Here is an 8083-nt window from a genome sequence, read left to right as displayed (position 1 = left end):
CAATGGACTCATCAAACAACAACAAACCAAGCTCTCCATTGAAGTCAGGTCATCTTGGCCCTCATTTCTCCCCAATGCCCTTACCTGCCATTTGAGCTCCTTTATGGCAGGCCCTTTCTTGTTAATCACCACCTCCCAGTCCATACTCTTCCACTGGTGGTGCACCTTCCCTACCTCTCCTTTCTAAGTTCCCTCTTCCTTTCACATGCTGACAGTTGTCTCCCTGCCCCACACCAGTGGACCCAAATGCCCCTAAATATGCCCTGCTCTCCCCAGGGGCAGAGTATTCCTTAAACATCTAGCTCTGATGGAGGAGGGTCATCTGTCTATCTGTTGCTTTCATTGGTTAATTAATAAAGAAACTGCTTGGCCTGATAGGTCAGAACATGGGTGGGTGGAGTAGACAGAACAGAATGCTGGGAAGAAGGGAAGTGAGCCAGACGCCATGGAGCCAGCCGCCAGGTCAGACATGCTGAATCTTTCCCGGTAAGCCACCAGCTCGTGGTGCTACACACATTAATAGAAATGGGTTAATCAAGATGTAAGAATTAGCCTATAAGAGGCTAGAGCTAACTGGCCAGGCAATGTTTAAATGAATACAATTAGTATGTTGTTATTTCGGGTGTAAAGCTAGCTGTGCGGGAGCCGGGTGGGATGAAAAGCAGGCCGGTAGCTCCTTCTACATAGCTCCCAGTTCTCTTGGATGGACAGGACCTCACACGGTAATCCTCACCACCCCCTCAGCTGCCAAGCTTCTGAGACACCCATGCTGGTACCATCTCTCCAGACCCAAGCGGGCACCTATTGTGGATACTTGATCTGTCTAGAAGTTAGGACCTTCCACCCTCTGGTTTTCCAAGATGCCATAATAAAGATCCTATCTGCTCCTTGTCCTGGCACACTCATCGTTGTTGGTACAAACAAGACAGGTAATAACAATATTTTTTCTCCTAGCTACCTGCCTTCTTACCTCCCTCAAGAAACAGCTGCTGGAGGTCTCCAGGAAGGCAGTATACTGGATGCCTCTCCAGCCACATCTCTCTCTGAGTGTGAGCCCACCAACTCCCAACTCTCCCCTCTCCCACATCAACAATGCCCGCAGTAAGTAGCTAAACTTGAACCAGCAGCCCTTTAACCGAAAAGACTGTAATGTTTAGTTGGGGGCTTCACCCCAGCTCCCTGGCATTCATTTTGGAATGTTGAGCAGAAAACTCCATTTCAAGTCACCTCCCCTGGGAGTTGCCTCAATCCAAGTTCCACCTCCAAGACAACCTACCAAACAGTGACCCCTCCCCAGAGATGCTCGAGGCCACTCCCACAAGCTATTTACCCCCCACCCCCAAGGAACACCTGGTCTTCCCTTTTCCCTCTCTGGTGTTTATTCCGGTTCTCTTTTCTCCCTCTCCATGTTTTTCCTGGGTCCACCCAGTAACCCTGGCGTCCATTAAACCTGGTTATTTTTTTTAATTCGATCTGATTTGCTCTAATTTGGATTATTGTGTCGGCAGAGACTCTTATTGTGCTGCTGAAAAACAACAGCTTCTACTTTCCAGGTCGCTTTCAAACTGTGAAATTCCATATTCATCACTGCCCCCACAGAGTAAGCCTCTACAGAGATCAGTGGTATGGTTCTTGTCAAGCATGTAAGAAGGCCTAGGCTCCTGTCCTACCACTATCAAAAGTGTGGGCCATGTGCCTCATGTGCAAATATGTTCCTGGAGTTTCATATTCTGATTCTACATGCTGTGGACTTCTGATTCCTTCTGCAGCTCCTGTTCCTCATAGTTCCGAAAGAAAAGCATACTCCTCACTCACTGTCTAATATGTACCTTGAAGTGCTTTATTGCATCAGCCCAGGACTTGAAAAACAAAAAGGCCTACCCACAATTGTAAGCAGAGGTTGTGCTTACGTTTCCTGACTGCCCCGACCCGAATAATCACACAGAAACTATATTAATTACAACACTGTTTGGCCAATAGCTTATGTGTATTCTTATTTATCTCTTATGTCTTTCTTAAATTAACCCATTTCTGTTATTTTATATTTTACCCCATGGCTAGTGGTTTGTTAGTTGCTTGCTTCTTAGGCAGCTACATGGCCTCTGTCTTCTTTAGCAGCTACATGGTGTCTCTCTGACTCCGCCTACTCTCTCTAGATATCTCTTCCAGTCTGGCTATATTCTGCCCTGTCATAGGCCAAAGCAGCTTTATTCATTAGCCAATAAAAGCAACATTTATCAAGGATATCCCACATCACCTCCCCTTTTCGATCTAAACAAAAAAGAAAGTTTTAACTTTAACACAGTAAAATTACATATAACAAGTATCAAGCAAGATTTACAGTGACAATATTTCTTTGTGAATCTAAAGTTTTATATCTAATTTATCTTTTATTATAATTAAGGAAAACTATATTCCTATTTATCTTCAATTCCAGCAAAGACCCCAGGAGGATATAAGTGAACAGGAAGTGCATTGTAAGCAACTTGCAATACTCTAGAGCTGACAGAGAGATCTCGCTGCCTGGACAGTCACCCAAAGTTCTTCTGTACCATTGGGGCATCCATCTTCAGTCTACAGGCCCCTAGTACAGACTTTTCCATGAAGCAAGAAATTTGAATATCTGTTCTGTCTTGTAAAGAGCATCAGTTGGTTTATTCTGTGTCCTGTAGAATGTCTGGCAGACTCTTTCATGAAGCAGAAACCCTGAAGGACTGCCTCACCTTCTTTAGTCAAGTTCAGCAATCATTTTTCTATGGGTCCTGCATGTCCAGTTCATACAGCATCCCATCAAGCAGTCCAGGCAAGAGCAGTTTCTTGCCCAAATGGCTAGCCTTGTCACATTGAAGGCAAATTCCATGATGAGTTCCTTCAATGCCTATCAATGTCTCTGAAGCAATTGGTGCTGACAGAAGCAGACATGTCTCACTAGTGAGAAAAGTCTAAGTTCTTAAAACATTTAAAATGTCATATTCTGTAGTCTTTAAAGTGTTGAAGATTATCTATCTAACTGAATTATATCTCTATATATCTAGAAAACCTGAATAACATGACTACCTGTTTGACTATTATAAAAGGCTAATAATCTGTAATTTTTAATTATACATTACTTTTTTAAATGAGCTGCACAAACACAATACCTTAAATAAGAGCAGAATTACATATATACACTGTAACAAAGTCGACCTTAAATATGTATCAATAGACCAAGGTCCCTACCAATGCAAAGTATTCATCTCTATATCATATCCCCCTTCAAATGAAAACAAACATTTATAAACCATCATTTTGGAAATTTGGGAGTTGTTTTCTCCAAATTGATTCCTGCTGTTTGTTGGGCAAAGTATTTTTAGGGTTTATGGAGACCTTTCAGGGGATCTATGTTCCATCATACTACATTAGCCTGGAAGGAACTTAAGGTTCTTATCTTCTGTGGGAACAAATGTAGAATCTCTTTTCCAAAGTAACATATCCTCAGACTCAAATTTGAGGTCAAAATACCTTTAAAATATATATGTTGCTTTAGCTTAGTAGCCCATACAATGAAATATCTCTCTGTTGTTAGTTTATTCACAGTCAAAAAATTTAAAGAAAACACAATAGTATACATAATTCAGACTCTCTGTGCATTTTCCAACCTCGTGTGGCTTTTTTACTCTTAGTTTTTAATATTTATTTAATTATCTTTTCTTCTTAAATCTATGACTGTCTGTACGTACTATTTATATTATTTTACTATCTATACTCTTTTCCCTCTCTTTCCCAAGCCTGTGTATGTTGTTAAACACGCTGTGGCCCATTCAGAGGTTCACTTTTGTCTGAGTCTGTCTTTATTGCATAGCTATTTTTGACAAGGAGTACCTTTTTAAAAAATGTTAAGTGGGCATGGCTAGGACCAACTCCATGGCTCTGCCCATTGGCTCTGCCCTATACAACATGGTGGAGGTATGTTCACTGCCTCTGCAAGCCATGCTCTCTACCCCAGCTCCAGGGATGCAGCAGGTTTATGTTGCCATTAAGCAATTTGTGGTACTCTGTTCACAAACCCAATTTAAGTGTTCCATAGCTGGACCTCCCAAAAGAGCCAGAGGCATTTGTGCAACCAGCACAAACCAGGAAGCTGGCTATTTTTTTTTTTTTGATTTTTCGAGACGGGGGTTTCTCTGTAACTTTTTGGTTCCTGTCCTGGCACTAGCTTTTGTAGACCAGGCTGACCACGAACTCACAGAGGTCCACCTGCCTCTGCCTCCCGAGTTCTGGGATTAAAGGCGTGTGCCACCACTGCCCGGCTCTGTTGTGGTTTTTAATAGTAGCCATTCAACCCATCTGGGGAAGTCTCACATTGTGGTTTTGCTTTGCATTTCCTATTGACTAGTGATGTTGCGTACATTTTCATATACTTGTTGTCTATGGAGTTCTTTTGTCCATTTTTTAATCAAATTATTTGGGAGTTTTTGTTTGCTTGCTTTTTGCTATTGAGTTGTACTAATTCATTGATATTTGAGATATTAACCCCCATGAAGTTTATAATTCACAAATGTTTTCCCCCAATCCAAAGATGGTGATTTTGTTTGTTCGAATATTTCCTTTTGCTACGCATAACATTTATCGTTTGAGGAAATCTTTTATGCTTTTTCTGTCTAAAGTTTTAATGTGATAACTAAAAGTGCTCCAAGAACAAAGTGAGGGTCAAAATTCTTACTTCTACACATAGATGCATAGCTTTCTGAGTGCTATTTGCTGAAAAGACCATACTTTCCCCAGTTTTTTGTGGGTGTGGGGACTGGTTTCTTATATGTTTTCCCCATCCCATTGATACACACCTTGATGCCAATGCCATACTTTTGTTTGTTTGTTTGAGACAGAGTCATTCTATGTAGTCCTGGCTGTCTTGGAATTCACCATGTAGACCAGCTATGCCTTTAACTCAGAGATCTCCTGCCTCTGCCTCCCAACTCTGTGATTAAAAGCGTGTGGTACTCTTTTGATCATTATATCTGTGTAATATATTATGAAATCAGAAAATATAATGCCTCCAATTTTGGTTTTCTGTCTCAGGGGAGGGTTTTGGCTATTTGTGGCTCCATGGAAATTTTTTTTGGTTTTCTTTTTTCTATATTTTAGTAATCAAAAATGGCATTTAATATCTGTGAGAACGCTTTCCTAACTGAAACACCCATCAGTCATGAACATTGGGTCCAAGGGCCTTGCTTACTGCTCCATAGCTTCACTTGAGCACATAACTGACGTATCCCTAACTCTTGTCATCCTGAAGTGCCTCCCCACTGAAACCAGATAGCCACTGCCCCCATACACATTGTCAGCCTGCTTTTACCAATTCAAGCCCCCCCCTGCCACCCCCACAGCCCTTCATGTTCTTGCCTTGTACATAAATCAATCTTGCTCCAGTCCAGTCCAAGCCAAGAAAAAGCAGGATGCAACTGTAACATCCGTGAAATTTATTGAACAGATACATTTACTGAAGTCATTGAAGGCGGGGGGATGACAGCACAGAACTTCCCCCAGCTGTTAGAGGCCACAGGTCCCACCTTTTCCTACTCTGTGATTCATTAGAAAGGATCTCATCTACTGGCCACACTGAGGCCTGCTTGCCTAAGCTTCTTCCTTCCAAGGGACCCCTGATACACCTCTTTGCAGAATAATGGCATCTGGAAGTGTTCTTTCTTTTGGGGGAACTCTCTAGAAGAATCACCCACTGTAGGGTGATCCTGAATTATTCTGGACACTGGAAAGCACTGAAAGGAACATCTTGCCAAACTGAAGAACTGTTGTCACAAGTAATAACAAAAGTAACAACAAGAGTGGAACATTGAATCTTGGTTCTCCGAGCCCATCCATCCTTAGTCCAGGTCTTCGTGCCCACCCCAGATTGTAATCAGTCACAAGATGAGCATCAGCCAGTTGCTGATTGCCATCACCCATACTGTTTTGCTGGTTCCAAGGGCTTGTCTTGAGATCTCTGTAGAGCACCTTCTCAGGTAAGAACACACACATCTGCAGGGAACAAGCAGCAAGTTGCTGGCCTGTAAGTATATCAAGAAAGCTGTCCAGGAATACACAACACGAGATAGGAGCAGAGCAAATAGGGCCTTGGCTGGCATGGAAGTTCGCAACACAAGCTGGGCTACGGTAGTAGCTAGCAGGGTAAGTCAGGGACTGATATACTTTGCTAGGGTGTGATGGATGGGAGAGCTAGTATTAAAGTGTGTACTCACTGAATACCTGGGCCACTGTGAGTAGAACAGATAAGGATGAGATTCCAAAGGCAGTGTCATAAACCTGCCTGGAGATGCTAACTGGGTAGAAGAGCCAGGCAGTCAGGACCCTTATAAGAGACTATTTCTCCCTAATCTCTCCCAGGCCAGGGGCTATAGCAGATATCTGCAGGCCCGCTCCTTTACTTTGGGGCTGACCCTTCAGCAATACTTCTAGACTGGGACAGGATGGGGTCTTCTGCCTTATGTTCTCCTGCCTAGGCAAGGCTGCCCAGCATGCAGCCGGGCCCTCCTGGGCACTCTCTAAGATTACTGCCCATCTGTGCTGGGGTGGGAGTCCCAGGGGGCTCATAGGGTCCTGTCTGGCTTGGGTCTACAGGGCCGTGGTCTGAGTTATGGCCTTATATCTCCTCCTCAACCTTGTCCTTTGCCTACTCCTCCACCTCATCTTCTGCCTTAGCACTGGCTCTTCCATCAGCCTGGACAGAAGCCAGATTGCCAGCTTCATCCTCCACCTGGACTACCATGTTGCTGGCTAGTCTTGCCTCCCATTCCTCAGATTCCCGTTTGAGGCCCAACAACTCCAGGAAAGTTGGAGATCTCCTGATCATTCTTAGCCTCCTCAGAGCTTCCTCCAGAGGCTCAGTCAGGTTAGCCCTGGTGAGCATCTGCCTCAGGCGCAAATCATCCGTAGAGGTTCTCTCGAGAGCCCCTTTCTAAATGGCTTTCTGCAGCAGAACTTCTAGCCTCAACACAAAGGCAGAGAGCTGCTCATCTGGCTGCTGTTTTGCAGTCAGACACTTGATTCGAATGGTGGCCTGAGACTCATTGTCTCCAAATACTCGACAGAGCCTCTAGGCACTCCTCTGCAGTCTTTGCCGGATTCTCTGCTAACAGCCCCTGTACAAGGTACAAAGCAGTTCCCCGCAAGCCCTCCAGCAACCGTCTCCTCTTCTCCCTTTCTGGGACCCTTTGCCACACCCAAAACATGTCAGTGGTGTGGTCTAGCCAGGCCTCAAAGGATTCCTCCCCAGGGGCTGGCTGAACGCTCCCAGAAAACATACCCAAACGCTGGTACCGCAAGGTATCCACCCAGGGCTGGATTGCCTGACTAACTGACTGGAGCCTGCACACTCTGTCCAGCTCCAGACCTGGGTCTCCAGGTACACTGTCCACTGTCTCCCCCGTTGCTCCAAGAAGTGGAAAACACGATCAAGAAGCTCCTCGCTGGAGCAACTGGGCACAAAGACCACGTTCCAGGGCCCCCCAGTGCCTAGGATTTCCCTTGGGACCAAAGCATAGTTGATTTCCTGGTCGAGCTCAACCAGGGCTGCAGTGGCATTATCCTCCTCATGAAACACTTTGCCAAGCACAGTAAAGTGGCCCATGGGCCACAGGGCAGCCTGCAGGGACCCTTGGAATTCAGCTTCACTGCAGTCCTCCAGGATGCCCAGGATAAGCAAGCCCCTACGAGCGCTGACACCCATCCACCTGCACCAGTCCTGGAGCATCTCCACCGCCATAATCTGAAAATTTAGCAAAGCTCACACTAGGGGCCGGAAACAGTTTCCCCAGAAGCACATCAGGTTGGGATAGGAGCCTAGGCTAGGACTCAGGAAGACCAGCCTAGCTCTCCACAGCCTGGAAACAAAAAACGGAAAGAGGAGGTTAATGTCTTCCCCACCCCAGCCCCTTCTCATCCACTAGCCCTAGAGCAGAGGTTCTCAACCCGTGCTTCGTGACCCTTCAGGGTCAAGCGACCTTTTCAAGGGGATCTCCAAAGACCGCTGGGAAACACAGGTATTTACCTTATGATTTGCAACAGTAGCAAAATTACAGGTATGAAG

The 8083-nt window shown here is 45.0% G+C and overlaps 1 pseudogene; it reads right to left on the bottom strand.

Moving 5' to 3' along the window:
- Positions 1-6667: 6667 nt before the first annotated feature.
- LOC121440365 lies at positions 6668-7759 on the bottom strand (annotated as a pseudogene).
- Positions 7760-8083: the final 324 nt, after the last annotated feature.

Source organism: Microtus oregoni, unplaced genomic scaffold (genome assembly GCF_018167655.1).
Source record: "Microtus oregoni isolate MIOR12 unplaced genomic scaffold, Mior012 000067F_005, whole genome shotgun sequence".
Lineage (NCBI taxonomy): Eukaryota > Metazoa > Chordata > Mammalia > Rodentia > Cricetidae > Microtus > Microtus oregoni.
The sequence above is the reverse complement of the archived record's forward strand: the minus strand, read 5'-3'. Positions and strand labels throughout refer to the sequence as shown.